The 15,039-nt window shown below is 34.9% G+C and overlaps 1 protein-coding gene across 12 annotated transcripts in view; it reads right to left on the bottom strand.

The window, feature by feature from the left end:
• Nucleotides 1-337: 337 nt before the first annotated feature.
• The window catches only part of LOC128702903 (uncharacterized protein F09G8.5), a 138,326-nt gene continuing 123,624 nt past the window's right edge, over nucleotides 338-15,039 (bottom strand). For all 12 annotated transcript variants that reach the window (XM_070102599.1, XM_070102607.1, XM_070102601.1 and 9 more), the window contains one exon: nucleotides 338-15,039. This exon is cut by the window's right edge and continues 534 nt beyond it. The gene's annotated coding sequence lies outside the window, so the exon portion shown is untranslated.

The following is a 15,039-nucleotide window of genomic DNA, read 5'->3' as shown; positions in this document are numbered from 1 at the left end:
AAAACCCTCACCAACATCAAATTACTTTCTTTGAGGGAGTTCCCTATAGAGGTCAGATGGAGAGAGGGAGTTAGGGAAACTGTTTATATTCAATTAGAGGAAGAGAACAAAACGCTCTATTCCTCAGATCAAGAGCCCCTTTGCAAGGGCAAAGGACCTTCTTTGAAGAAGAGTTCATACATGTCAGTTTAAGCTCAGTATTCGTTTTATGATGCATGAAGATATGGAATATTATTATTTTGACGGTGATATTATCCAGTTAAGCCTACAGATTTTATAACTCTCTACACTGGTTCTAACTTAAGTAGAAAGGCATGACAAAAAAAAAAAAAAACAGGATGATTATACCTTTATTAGAGCATTTCAGTATTAACTTAGTAGAAACAAAACTAATTAAGTTACTGTACTTTGTATTTTAGGTTCAGATAAAGGTTAATGATTTACTCCAAGTAATAACAAAATTAAAATGGTTTTGACACTGACATTTGCATAGACTAAGTACAAAATATTGTGACCATAATATTGGAAAAACTTTAATTTCTCAATCAATGATCTATTTCATAAAATACATAACCACTACCCTCAGGTGTACAATTTGGGTACAATTATTATGGACATTTAGGAATCTCTTTTTGAGGCACTAGTGCAACAAATAATTTTTCTTTGTCATGTTAGATTAGGCAGTTTTAGTACTTTATAAAATAAGGAAATGTAGCATTCCGAATACTGCAAAAAAAAAATCAGAATATTACAGCAATATGTAATCCTTAATTTATGAAAAAAAAAAAAAAAAAAAAAAAAAAAAAAAAAAAAAAAAAAAAAAAAAAAAAAAAAAAAAAAAAGCATAATTTTAGGCCTTGAAACATGTAATTTTACCAAATTATCTGTATTATTCAAATTTCATTTGAGGTATCAACCAAATACAGTAGTATAGTACATATACAATATTACATAAGTACTTCACTTAAAATTATCTAAGATTTCATGTTTTGACCAGGTATATAGTTCATACACAATTTTGGTTCAAGTAAAATAATTATTGTTACATTCATGGGGAAGCACTAAACCCACATGAGTCACATAACACCTGAGGAATGGGAGGAAATCATATACCATCTAACGAAGGGAAGGGTAGTTCCAATTCCTTGAACCAAGAGCCTTTCAACAGCATCAAAATGCCCTCTTGAAAGATAAATAAGCAAGCAATTTAAATGTGTTCAGTCCCTTAGCTTTAAAATATCAACAGTCAAGCTGTATAAAAAGACTAGTTTAATTTAATAATAAGCCATGGGAGGCAAAAGGAATTACTTTCACATACAATAAGCCTTAGTTGGACTAAATTAATATGAATTGCATAAAAAATAATCAAAACTGCCCTAACAAATATAATTTTGAATTCATTAATGAATAAACACAGTAGAGCATAGAGACAAATATAAACTGTCAATCCTTGTACAAAAACATTAAAAAATAAAGCACCTTTATTCGTTTAGTCTACCACCGTATCTACACTGCTTTTCTGCCCTCACACAATAACACAGAGCTCAAGATATATCAAACTTGCTGCAACACATGTAAAGGAAATAAATAGCCATCTTGTTAGTAGAGAACATCAATAACACCTTGTGGTAAAGCTACAATTAAAAATCACTGTATATTATAGTACTCTTCTGCCAAACCATGTTATTACAAGTATGCCAGTAAAAATATATCTAGCCACATAATTAACACCAGCATAAATAATAAATCTTAATAGATTAACAGACAAGGGCTAAATTTTTTAGCAAGTTAACCGGTAGTGAAATTTTGAATTTTTAATTCACGTGTTTAACCTTGTGAAAATAAGAATCAGCTGTGTTATAAAGTCCGTCAGTATTCACACAATAAAACTACTACCAGTTTATCAGTTTTCACTGTAGAACTGATAACCTGTGATGAGTATGATTTATTATAATACTGTACAATAATTTTTATTCGTAAAGGAAAATTCAAAATGCTCTAAATATACTGTATACAGTACAGTACATGTATATAAATACAGTCAAGCTTAAACTACTAATTACATGTATACATATTAAAAAAAAATGCTCAACCCATTAAAGTTATTCAACATTGCATTATAAAAGGAATGGCAAGATGGAGGGGGGCTTAAAAAGGCAAGAGCAAAATGTGTGGATAGATACAAAAATGGAATGAGGAAGTCAATCTATGTAGCAGGTCACCTGTGGTTAAAAACTCACAAAGAATTTGCTTTCTAAGTACTGGGGATGAGGGAACACAGTAAACATAACAGGGCAGTGAAGATGTTGTATTAAAAAGATTTGTTCTCGGATAAATGGGGCAATAAAAAGGTGTTGTACCATCGGCAATACTTCGCAATTCACAAAGTGATGTCATGGTGACTCTCTGGGGGATGACCACAATGAGCCTGGCACAACTAATACAAAGCCTCTGCAGAATCATTTACCACAACCAATAAAGAAGCAGTAAGAATAACCAGAAGCCTTATCATGGGTAAATTAAAAACTTCATTAATCAATCCAGATCAATGACAGTGCCATTTATTTCAAAACAAGTCAGTCAGGACTTGGAAATAATAAAATAGGGCACTTGCTTGTGAAAGATTGGGAAATTCCAAGCTTCAAAACAGAAAAATTTCAAAATTCATTACCTAGCATGGTAGCATTGCTAAGAACACTACAAAAAATGACAAATACACACACAACCTGCACATAGGAGACAAATCCATGATGATGTTTGGGTCCGACCAAAATGCTGTCATAAGTTACAGCTTATGCTTTGCTGAAAATTCTACAACACTTGAGTACGAATGACAAGTGGATAGAAAGAATTATTGATCTACATTGCTCTGTAATGCACTCGGTGCCTTAGACAACAAAAGAGAAGAAAGATATGGAAGAAAACTCATACATGTAATTCATTCTCTCGGGATGAAGACTTTGAGCCACTGGTGTACACAGCAACAGCAAATGAATGCTGTCTGATATAATCATGAAAAAGGAAACAGCACTTCAGAAACAGGAAGTACAGATAGACAAGGCCATGACAATGATTAAATGAGTAATATTTTTGTCACACTACCTTGGTAGGAGACAGCCATTTAAAAAATAAGAAAAAACTGAAGGTGTATTTGCTTTACTGAAGTCTATGAATATTCTACAAATCAAAAGGCATTCTACAAGTTAAAATTAGAGATACTGAGAGAGATGGAAAGGTCTCCCAGACAAATGCAACCTTAATTAATAACTGTAGAAGCAAAGGAAACACAAGCATTCTGCAGGTGTTACTAGTGTTTTGTGTGACCTAAAATAATCCCCTGTACCATAAAAACTGATTAACCAATTTTGATAATCTAATGTATTCTATACTCAATAATAATAATAATAATAATAATAATTATTATTATTATTATTATTATTATTATTATTATTATTATCATCATGGGAGTTGACACAGTTACTTTTTGCTGATGATACTGTGCTTTTGGGGGATTCTCAAGAAAAGTTTCAAAGGTTAGTGGACGAGTTTGGGAGGGTGTGTAAAGGTAGAAAGTTGAAAGTGAATATAGATAAGAATAAGGTGATTTTTTTTTTTTTTTTCAACAAGTTGGTCGTCTCCCACCGATGATGGTATCAAATGGTTTAGATAAAGAAAAAATGGATATCACATTAGAGAGAGGGAGTATTTAAGAAGTGAATGTTTTCAGATATTTGGGAGTTGACTTGTCAGCAGATGGGTTTATGAAGGATGAGGTAAACCATAGAATTGATGAAGGAAAAAAGGTGAATTGTGCATTGAGGTATCTGTGGAGACAGAGAATGTTATCCTTGGAGGCAAAGAAGGGAATGTACGAGAGTATAATGGTACCGACACTCTTATATGGGTGTGAAGCATGGGGTTGTAAATGCTGCAGCGAGAAGGCAGCTGGAGGCAATGGAGATGTCGTGTCTAAGGGCAATGTGTGGTGTAAATTTTATGCAAAGAATTCGTAGTGCGGAAATTAGAAGGTGTGGAGTTTGTAAAAATATCAGTCACAGGGCTGAAGAGGGGCTGTGGAGGTGGTTTGGTCATTTAGAGAGAATGGAACAAAATACAATGACTTGGAGAACGTATAAGTCTGTTGGGAAGGAAGGCGGGGTGGGGTCATCCCCGAAAAGGTTGGAGGGAGGGGATAAAGGTGGTTTTGTGGGCAAGGGGCTTGGACTTCCAGAAAGTGTGCATGAGCATGTTAAATAAGAGTGAATGGAGATGAATGGTTTTTGGGACCTGATGAGCTGTTCGAGTTTGAGCAGGGGAATATTTTGTGAAGGGATTCAGGGAAACCGGTTAGCTGGACTTTAGTCCTGGAAATGGAAAGTACAATGCCTGCACTTTAAGGAGGGGTTTAGGATATTGGCAGTTTGGAGGGACGTCTAAACTGTCATATCTGGGCGCCTCTGCAAAGACAGTGATTATGTATGAGTGATGGTGAAAGTGTTGAATGATGAAAGTTTCTTTCTTTTTGGGTCACCCTGTCTCGATGGGAAACGTCTGACAAGGAGAAAAAAAAAATAATAATAAATAATAATAATAATAATAATAATAATAATATCAAACTAAGCACTAAACTTGAAAGAGTTACATAGTGCTGCAGTGTTAGATGTGTTAAAGACAGAGACTAGTGTAGGGCAAGTGTGTGCGAGAGGTAGGGTTAGTGGAGAGTGCCGTCAAGAATGTACATTAGCTAAACAGAAAAAAGGTATAGCTGGATTCAAGGCAGCTAAAGATTGCTTTCCTTTGCTTCTCTGCACAAAAGCAACAAATGATTTAATGTACAAGCCTATGGTTATTTGCTGACTGAGAATCCCCAATTTTCAGAGGTCAAGGCAATAGCTAATTTACCAGTAGACTGGTGTTCTAACAAGGCAGCATGGATGACTGAGGCACTGTTTGCTGATTGGTTCTAGTAATATATTATTCCTGCAGTCAAGATGTACCTGGCCAGAAAAAACTGTTTACTTTCTCCTCGTTCTTGATAACTGCAGTAATCTCCTCAAACCTTAAAGTCTGTAGAACCACATGTGAAGGTTGTGTTTTTACTACCCAATACAGCATCTTTGGTACAACTACTGGCTCAGGTTTTTAAAATATTTAAATGCCACCACACATACATAGTAATGAAAATAAAATCGCTGCAGAAATTTGATGACAGCTCCAAAACTGACATGCCAGTGTGTAGATATAACACTGCAGATGCACTTACACACATGAAAGTGCCATGAGATGAAGTACTACCCCATTCATACATGAATGAAGGCAGGCATCAATTGTGACTTTCAGTGGTAAATTTCTTTGGTTTACCCTCTTACAAGGAGTCAGGTTCAAGAAATTGTGGCTCTGACAGGGACTGAAAGACTTCAAGACATTGAAGATATGCATGAGCAAGACAGTTGAACTGTTAGAAGAGGATAATGATGAGCCAACTGCAGAAGAAATGCTGGAGGAGCTCAATTCCAAGTTGGGAATGAGGTATAAAAGGGGGCAAGGAAGAACAATTTGAAGATAAACACTTAACACTGTAGGAGTTATGTAAGCAGTTCCATGTCACTGATGAAGTTGCAGAATTTTTCACTGAAAAGAATCCTGACATGTTTATGAGTATTGGTGTGAAGAGGGTTTTTGAAGCAAGCAATAATACCTTCCCAGCACCTGTATTATTAAGGTACTGTAGGATAAAACTCAAGATATGCATTACAGAATGCTTGAGCACTTCAGTACAACCATCAACCACTGAAAACTCTGCAACCACATCGATGAAAGAACCTCAGCCCAGTATGACCACATCAACCCTCTCTGCACACTTCCGTACTAACAATAAATGACAATTAGTATGCAAGGGAAGATATTGCATAAATTTGTATCTATTATACCTAGAGAAATAATTTAGCAAATATGGATATCTCAAGAACACAAACCCATTTTTCACATATGTTCTTCACCTCGTGTAGAGTTATTTTTCGTAAGATGCTCATTTTCAGGAACGTAGCCTTCCTCTGCAGTATTAGACAATTTACTGTGTATATTTTATGCTTTATATCTGTTAATTAAGATCCTGCTCTATATATTTATCTTATTTAATAGGCTTTATGCCTACAAATATTTTGACATTCTAACTCTTAAAACTTCTCCATCCAGTAAGAGCCAAAATGGAATGAAAGATAAATTACAAGCAAAGTGATAATTCAATGTTTAACACTGTAAACATTCTCCACTCATGGGTTTAAGTCTCTCTGCTAATCATTAAAAGGGTTTAAGCCTTCCTACAGTTCACTGAGGTTCCAAATCCCAGTGCAAATCATAAAGAGAAATATTTGGTTTCTAGTTTAAATGCATGTATACATCAATATTAAACAATTTAAAAGTTCCTTAGGCATACAAAGTATCAGATATACTTCTAGACTTCTTTAAATATGTACATTTGAAGTCTCTTTAATTAAAGAGAGTAATACTGCACATAATCACCTCTTGCTTCAACAGTGACTATAATAAAAAGAACACCTACACAAGCAAAGAGCCTGCATATCTTAAACTACTCAACATCATCTTCAGGATTTTTTGTTCATCACACTAATAAATCTAATATAATATCTGACATATGGAGTATTGATGGATGGAAGTTGGCACGGCCTTCAATGCATATATTTTACTTGAGCCCAAGCTGAATAATTCATACGTGAACCCATCAGGAGCTAATATTTTGTATTACATTACAATATATGACTATACTGTGTATATATGTGGTGCTTTTTAACGAAAACTTGCTGATTTAGTCAAAATTTACATTTAACACAATGGGGTTATGAATGACTAATACACATTACTTTATGGTTAATTCAACTGAAGCCCAAATATATTTCATCAACTATAATCATTCTATCAGTAAAAAGTCTGACATGTATAGGAACAATGACAAGGGACATCTTGATACAAGATATATTTCAGTAACAGTAAAACACAAAATTCATTGGTATTACAGCTTTGACAAAGCTTAATATTTGGGTAGTAAATTTTTCAAATTCTCTAAAATTCTAATTACTGGAAATCCAAATTTTGTCATTTGGCTGATACTTTATACCTGGGTCAGAACTCAAGCCACTGTTTTTTTTATTATTAAATGTAAGCAAGCTATTCATACCCCAGCAAAAATAGTTACTGCATTTGCAAACTGTTGTTTAGGGATATATTAGGCAAAATATACCTCTATGTTTACCAGAATGCACCTTGTTAGTATTGAATCACATGACATCTGGACAACCATAACTCAAGTCGTGTGACATACATGGACACTCACAGCTCAAGTTTCAAACATACAAACGCTAGAGCAATCTTCTCATTCTTAATTTTTACAATAGTATTCGATATAATTTTGCACAAAACAATGTTAGTACCACAGTAGAATATTTATTTATTTGGTTATATAAGTGTTTTTTTAATCAAGTTAGGTGAGGCTACATTATTTTATGTTAAGTTGGATTAAGTTTTGGTTAGGCGAGGCTTTTCCAATTGACACAAAAATGGTGCACCTTTTATTTTGAGAAAGTCAGTGAAATTATGGTAAGGATTTCTTTATTGAATGGTGCTTGCCATCACAATAAGAAGTTAATAAAGTATGATTCTGTCTCCAGTTTGAAAATACAATGTAACTTCAAAGACATGGTGCCTTTTACTAACAAAAATCAATATCCATTACATTACTTTTTAAAATAAAGCAACCTCATAGTGGTTATATTAGTGATACTGAACTACTGGGTACTTTTTTCATAATGAATAGCAGAAATCATAAGTGAGGAAAAGGTAGCCATAACAACCGTGGTATGGATTTGGAGTCAAAGTAAGTTTGAAAGATTAGTGGAATAAAATAGGTACAGCACAAAAGTGTTGAGGGAAATTTTAGATGGTGGTTGAAGAATATAAAAAGTTTTACACAATCTTTGCCAAACAAACCACGGAACAGGTGAAGTTTGTACCCATAGCGAGAAGGTTGTAAAACTCCAGGCCAGTGCAGCGAGTTTTAACTTACTTGTCGAGGGCTCAAACCCCACCAGTTCCATGGTTTGTTTGTAACTGTGTTATTACGATTTCATGAGTCAGTCCTTGCCAAGACTGACGAGATTACCTACCAGATTAAGGCTTCTATAACTCTGGTATTGAGATGAATAGTACAATGCAGTAGATATTCCATGTAACAGCTGCTTCTAATCATAAAAGGTTGCACATAACCAGTAAAGCAAGAACAAGATAAATGCTTTTCCTAAATTGCTTGTAACGAATATGGACCCATGGAACCTGCTGCAATATTGAATATTATGTAGTTGTAAAGGGTTAATGTAATACAGGGAATGCCTATAAAGAATGGGTATTATAAGAACATTTTCATGGTTTGGGCTTGACCTTGTTGATGTTTGTAAATTTTACAAAGCATGCCAAGATATTCTGGGCACGTGTAATTTGGCAGATGCTTATTATTGAAGTTAATAGTGTACATTTTTTTTTTACTAGAATTAAAAAAATAACAGAAAATGGAGCATTATGCCGAGGGTGTTTTCAAAGAAAATAAAGACTAATACAAGAACACTTATGATACATTTCTGATTTCTAATGCAGTGTATAAAATCTCCAGACCTTTGTAGAAAGTAATATGTATCATAAACTATCAAACAGTGACTATCAGTAATTAGAGATGCTTCAATTTTCTCTATTCTACAAGTCAAAAATTTTAGATCAGGCTTATTACCATTTAGGAAGGGATACTGCAAATGTATGTGAAAAAACAGTACCACTGCTATAGTGCAAGATGGTCTTGGACAGATGAACAATTAATGTTAAAATAATGTAGCATAACTTCAACAAAATTTCACTGTTTTCAGAAGGAGCCTTTTGCACCTAAAATATAGATTTCTACATCTAGAAATTCCATCACTTAACACTAAGATACAAGAGTTGTATGTAAGAACTTTCATTTTTTTCTAATTCATTAATCATACTTAAGCTGATACCAACTTTTACTATAGGAGTCAAGTTTTAAGATTTGCAGAAGTCTGGAACTGAGTGGTTATTCATTTTTTTAACAAAAAGTTGCTACCATTTATTTTAATTACTTGCAACCATTTCCAGTTTACAGTTATTCTAAAGTCATACTATCGACAGAAACCTACTATTGCTACTATTTTATCCAAGTACAGTAGGGAGTCCCCCTCCTATTGCACTGCCAGGTACTGTATATCTGCCAGCTCATGATCCACTTTTTGTTACCTTTATCTTCATTTTGATCAGAAGTAGCCAGCTATCACAGCAGAACAGGCAGGATATTTCCCCTCCGATGCACCTTGGGCCTCTTGTTTCACGGTAGACCTAACATCACTCTGTGGTGTTTACACCCGCCCCCTACCCATGCAACCACCACACCAGCAGTAAACTTGTGAAGGTGTACCATACGATTACTGTCGCCTGTGTTAACATTCCATTTCTGAGCTTTTCATCGTCTCATGTCTGGATATCAATAATGGCAGCAAAAAGGAAATCTAGCATTGCTAAGAGGTCCCAAGAAATCTTAAGTGTGAAACTTTGCCTCTAATGAAGAAAACTAAGGTGCACTTTTGATGGATGCAACCTGAGTTTTTGGTATTAGAGAATCAACAATTCATTCAATTTGAGACAATGAGAAGATAAGTCTGAGTGATGAATAACTCAAATTGTGACCTGCTGAAACTGAAAAAATGCTGAATAACTAGTCAGCAGTAAACAATGAAAAGTCCCCCATTTAATTACAGTCCCATGCGATTCAAGAGAAAGCATCATCATACTATCAATGTGAGAGCAGGAAGGACAACCTGCAAATATTCACTTCATTTGACTATTAGGATATATACTATATAGAACTTTAAGTATATAAAAAAATGTAACACATGACCTCTGCATGTGTAATACACAATTATTTTATTAATTTAGGTGAATTACAATAATACTGTGCTTATGGGTGATTCTAAAGAAAAGTTGCAAAGGTTAGTGGACGAGTTTGGGAGGGTGTGTAAAGGTAGAAGTTGAAAGTGAACACAGACAAGAGTAAGGTGATGATGGTATCAAATGATTTAGAGGGAGTATGGAAGAAGTGAATGTTTTCAGATATTTGGGAGTTGAAGTGTCAGCGGATGAATTTATGAAGGATGAGGTTAATCATCCTAGGTAGTAGGTTGGTAGACAGCAACCGCCCAGGGAGGCACTACAGTCCTGCCAAGTGAGTGTAAAACGAAAGCCTGTAATTGTTTTACATGATGGTAGGATTGCTGTTGTCCTTTTTTCTGTCTCATAAACATGCAAGATTTCAGGTACGTCTTGCTACTTCTACTTACACTTAGGTCACAATACACATACTTTTTTTTTTTTTTTAACAAGTTGGCCATCTCCCACAGAGGCAGGTGGCCCAAAAGATAGAAAATCCACCCCCCAAAAAAAAATACTTTCATCATCATTCAACTCTTTCACCTCACTCACACATAATCACTGTTTTTGCAGAGGTGCTCAGAACACAACAGCTTAGCAGCATATACGTATAAAGATACACAACATATCCCTCCAAACCGTCAATATCCCGAACCCCTCCTTTAGAGTGCAGGAATTGTACTTCCCATTTCCAGTACTCAAGTCCGGTTATATAAAAATAACCGGTTTCCCTGAATCCCTTCACTAAATATTACCCTTCTCACACTCCAACAGATCGTCAGGTCCCAAATACCATTTGTCTCCATTCACTCCTATTGAACACGCTCACGCACGCCTGCTGGAAGTCCAAGCCCCTCTCCCACAAAACCTCCCTTCCAACATTTTCGAGGACGACCCCTACCCTGCCTTCCTTCCCCTACAGATTAAAAATGCTCTCCATGTCAGTCTACTTTGATCCATTCTCTCTCAATGACCAAACCACCTCAACAACCCCTCTTCAGCCCTCTGACTAATACTTTTTTTAACTCCACACCGTCTCCTAATTTCCACACTCCGAATTTTCTGCATAATATTTACACCACACATTGCCCTTAGACAGGACATCTCCACTGCCTCCAACTGCCTCCTCGCTGCTGCATTCACAATCCAAGCTTCACACCCATATAAGAGTGTTGGTACTACTATACTTTCATACATTCCCTTCTTTGCCTCCATAGATAATGTTTTTTGTCTCCACATATACCTCAACGCACCACTCGCCTTTTTTCCCTCATCAATTCTATGATTAACCTCATCCTTCATAAATCCATCTGCTGACACGTCAACTCCCAAGTATCTGAAAACATTCACTTCTTCCATCCTCCTCCTCCCCAATTTGATATCAAATTTTTCTTTATCTAAATCATTTGATACCCTCATCACCTTACTCTTTTCTATGTTCACTTTCAACCTTTACACACACTCCCATACTCATCCACTAACCTTCGCAATTTTGCTTTAGAATCTCCCATAAGCACAGTATCATCAGCAAAAATCAACTGTGTCAATTCCCATTTTGTATTTGATTCCCCATAATTTAATCCCACCCCTCTCCCAAACACCCTAGCATTTACTTCTTTTACAACCCCAACTATAAATATATTAAACAACCATGGTGACAATACACATCCCTGTCTAAGACCTACTTTTACCGGGTAGTGGTCTCCCTCTCTTCTACACACCCTAACCTGAGCATACATATACACACACCCCTCTGGGTTTTCTATTTTCTTTCTAGTTCTTGTTCTTGTTTATTTCCTCTTATCTCCATGGGGAAGTGGAACAGAATTCTTCCTCCGTAAGCCATGCATGTTATCTATGGAGGCAAAGAAGGGAATGTATGAAAGTATAGTAGTACCAACACTCTTATATGAGTGTGAAGCTTGGGTTGTAAATTCTGCAGCAAGGTGGCTGGAGGTAGAGGAGATGTCCTGTCTAAGGGCAAAGTGTGGTGTAAATATTATGCAGAAAATTCGGAGTGTGGAAATTAGGAGAAGGTGTGGAGTTAATAAAAGTACTAGTCAGAGGGCTGAAGAGGGGTTGTTGAGGTGGTTTGGTTATTTAGAGAGAATGGACCAAAGTAGAATGACATGGAGAGCGTATAAATCTGTAGGGGAAGGAAGGCGGGTAGAGGTTGTCCTCGAAAAGGTTGGAGGGAAAGGGTAAAGGAGGTTTTGTGAGCAAGGGGCTTGGACTTCCAGCAAGCGTGCGTGAGCGTGTTAGATAGGCGTGAATGGAGACAAATGGTTTTTGGGACCTGACAAGCTGTTGGAGTGTGCGCAGGGTAATATTTTGTGAAGGGATTCAGGAAAACCGATTAAGTATTCTTATAGAGTCGGACTTGAGTACTGGAAATGGGAAGTACAATGCCTGCACTTTCAAGGAGGGGTTTGGGATACTGGTAGTTTGGAGGGATATGTTATATCTTTATCTATGCTTCTAAACTGTTTGTATCAGGGCTCCTCTGCAAAAACAGTGATAATGTATGAGTGAGGTGAAAGTGTTGAATGATGAAAGTATTTTCTTTTTGGGGATTTTCTTTCTTTTTCGGTCACCCTGCCTAGGTGGGAGACGGCCGACTTGTTGGAAAAAAAAAATAAGGATTTTTTTTTCAAAGTTATGTAATAGTATTACTCTCTAACAAATAGTCATAGGAGCACTGCACTGAAATCTGAAAGTGGAAGAGTAATGGTGGACAGCATACTTGTGTACACTACATAATTATAACTGTATATACAACCAGAACATCGAGGAGTACATGTATATGTATTTAAAAACCAGCAGAGTTAAGAACTTCTAATTTTATAAAACACAATACAGTAATAAAACAAAACACTAAATATAAAAATACCTCTTACAATTAATCATCAATACTTGATCACTTTGGTAATATGGTACAACCAATTTTTTTTTTTTTTTTAACAAGGATGAGCTATTTTAATTTTGCTGGCCTTGATTTATTTGAACTCTTGTCAATGTCACTGTTCTAAATAAAAACTTTCCAACAAAGAACTTATATAAACTATGAGTAAGAGATTACTTAAAACAACTAGTGGACCATAAATAACTATTACACCATTCTCTAATATGCAGAATGGTTTCCAGCCAGCAAAACAAATTAAGGCCAGCTCTATCGAGGGCTTCCATACATTGCAGGATCTTGGTTTTAAAAAAGTCTTAAATAAAAAACAACCCTATGAATACTGTCCAGCACCAAAAATTTAACCTAAACTATTTTCTTTATGGGTAGAGAAATACAATAAAAACTTTCACATCTGTAACACTGGTATCTGCATCAGCCAAGGATCCCCAACATATTCCTACATATCTTGCAAAAATAGTCCATCACACTAGAGTAGTGCACTAGTCAAAATATATATGAACAAATTTAGTGCAACATATAATATTGCAATGTACAAATGGCAATTCCACACAAGTATATTTTATCATTCATATGTTAATGTATAAATCTATTTTGAAGCCAAACATTATTTTGTATCTAATGGCTGTGAAATTTTTGCAGATGTGGCAATTTCAAGGTCCTCTGGAACATAAGCATATCAGTATTTCACTATCTTCTCCGGTATCTTACAATTACAGTATAGTATTTCACTCAGCTAAATATTAGTTTTTGTTTGGTCTTGAAAATAACTCACAACTGTGAAAGGATCTTAACTGGATTATGAGGTACTAAAAACAAAACTTAATCCATTAACTGCTGCTAGTGGTTGTCATCATGTAACTTAACTTCATTAGATACCCTAAGTACATTAACCACATACAACATAAACTTACTGCATTTTAATTTATCAGATCTATTTGTAAATTAAATAATTATAATAATAAACTATTGTACAAAACATCAGCATTTTAGTGTACTGTAGTTTGCTTAAATACTAATTTCTGCAGAGAAATGAACATCTGGAAATATATCTGCCTGGAAATTGTACATTGTATATGATATGGACTTATAATTTAGCACACTGTACATAGTCAATTCGGCTACATGGCATACTGTGCCCAAGACATTTTTAATTGCAACTGCCAATGTTCTAGCACAGAATGCCCATTGGAGAAGTTTGGCAGAACAAGCTAGTATTCTATATGATGCCATGACTTTAGAATTTTAATTGCTAAGGCACAGTAATTTCAATGTTGAAGTAATGATCAGACCAAATAGCCTGAAACAAACTTAAATAACATGATGGTAAATCTACTACACAGCAGCCAAGGCAATCTGATATAGATTTCAAATACATTAACAATGATAATAAATTCTGATTATTCTAATTTAGTTATTATTTATTACTTTCCATATTATGAAATAATGAAGACAGGAACTGAAGCTATTTAATAACTCACATAATGTACATATATTCCTTTAAAGTTCTAGGTGTTTATCAACAGATCACTTCATACCTTAAAAAACATTAAATTTTCATGGTAAACTTCTTAAAAAATGGTAAAAATTATCTTTACAATACAACAACAGAACAAATCTCAAAACCTTTATGCAATAAGGATTTGTGAACACAAATACGTTTCCACTTGCATACAAAAATCTCTACACATGAATTGTATTCAAGTTTATCACAAATATTCCTTGTGTATCATATACAAGTGCTTAACCAATATCAATTAAGGAGAACATTACATGCCATATTTTAACAAATAAATTTTGGCACAAATAAGAAGAATCTCAACATACAATTGTGAACACAGAATCCTATAAAATCAAGAACTTAATTATCTAGTGATTGTTGTACTGTTAGCTTCAATACTAAAATAGGATACTTAATTTACATACAACTAGCTACATAGGTTAAAATTAAGTTGAGAGGTTACTGGTAATAAGCAATGTAATATTAAAGCTTTAAGAGAATCATTAAAATATTAATCTCCAAATTATTTAAAAAGCCAGAATGATGGGAATCTATCATTCCAGCTCAGTGATAGCCTAAAATTTTGGAAATGTCCAACTTGAAAACTGTCTCAAAAATT

Source organism: Cherax quadricarinatus, chromosome 82 (genome assembly GCF_038502225.1).
Source record: "Cherax quadricarinatus isolate ZL_2023a chromosome 82, ASM3850222v1, whole genome shotgun sequence".
In the NCBI taxonomy this organism is placed as follows: Eukaryota; Metazoa; Arthropoda; class Malacostraca; order Decapoda; family Parastacidae; genus Cherax; species Cherax quadricarinatus.
Note: the sequence above shows the minus strand (reverse complement) of the source record. Positions and strands in the feature narration are given on the sequence as shown.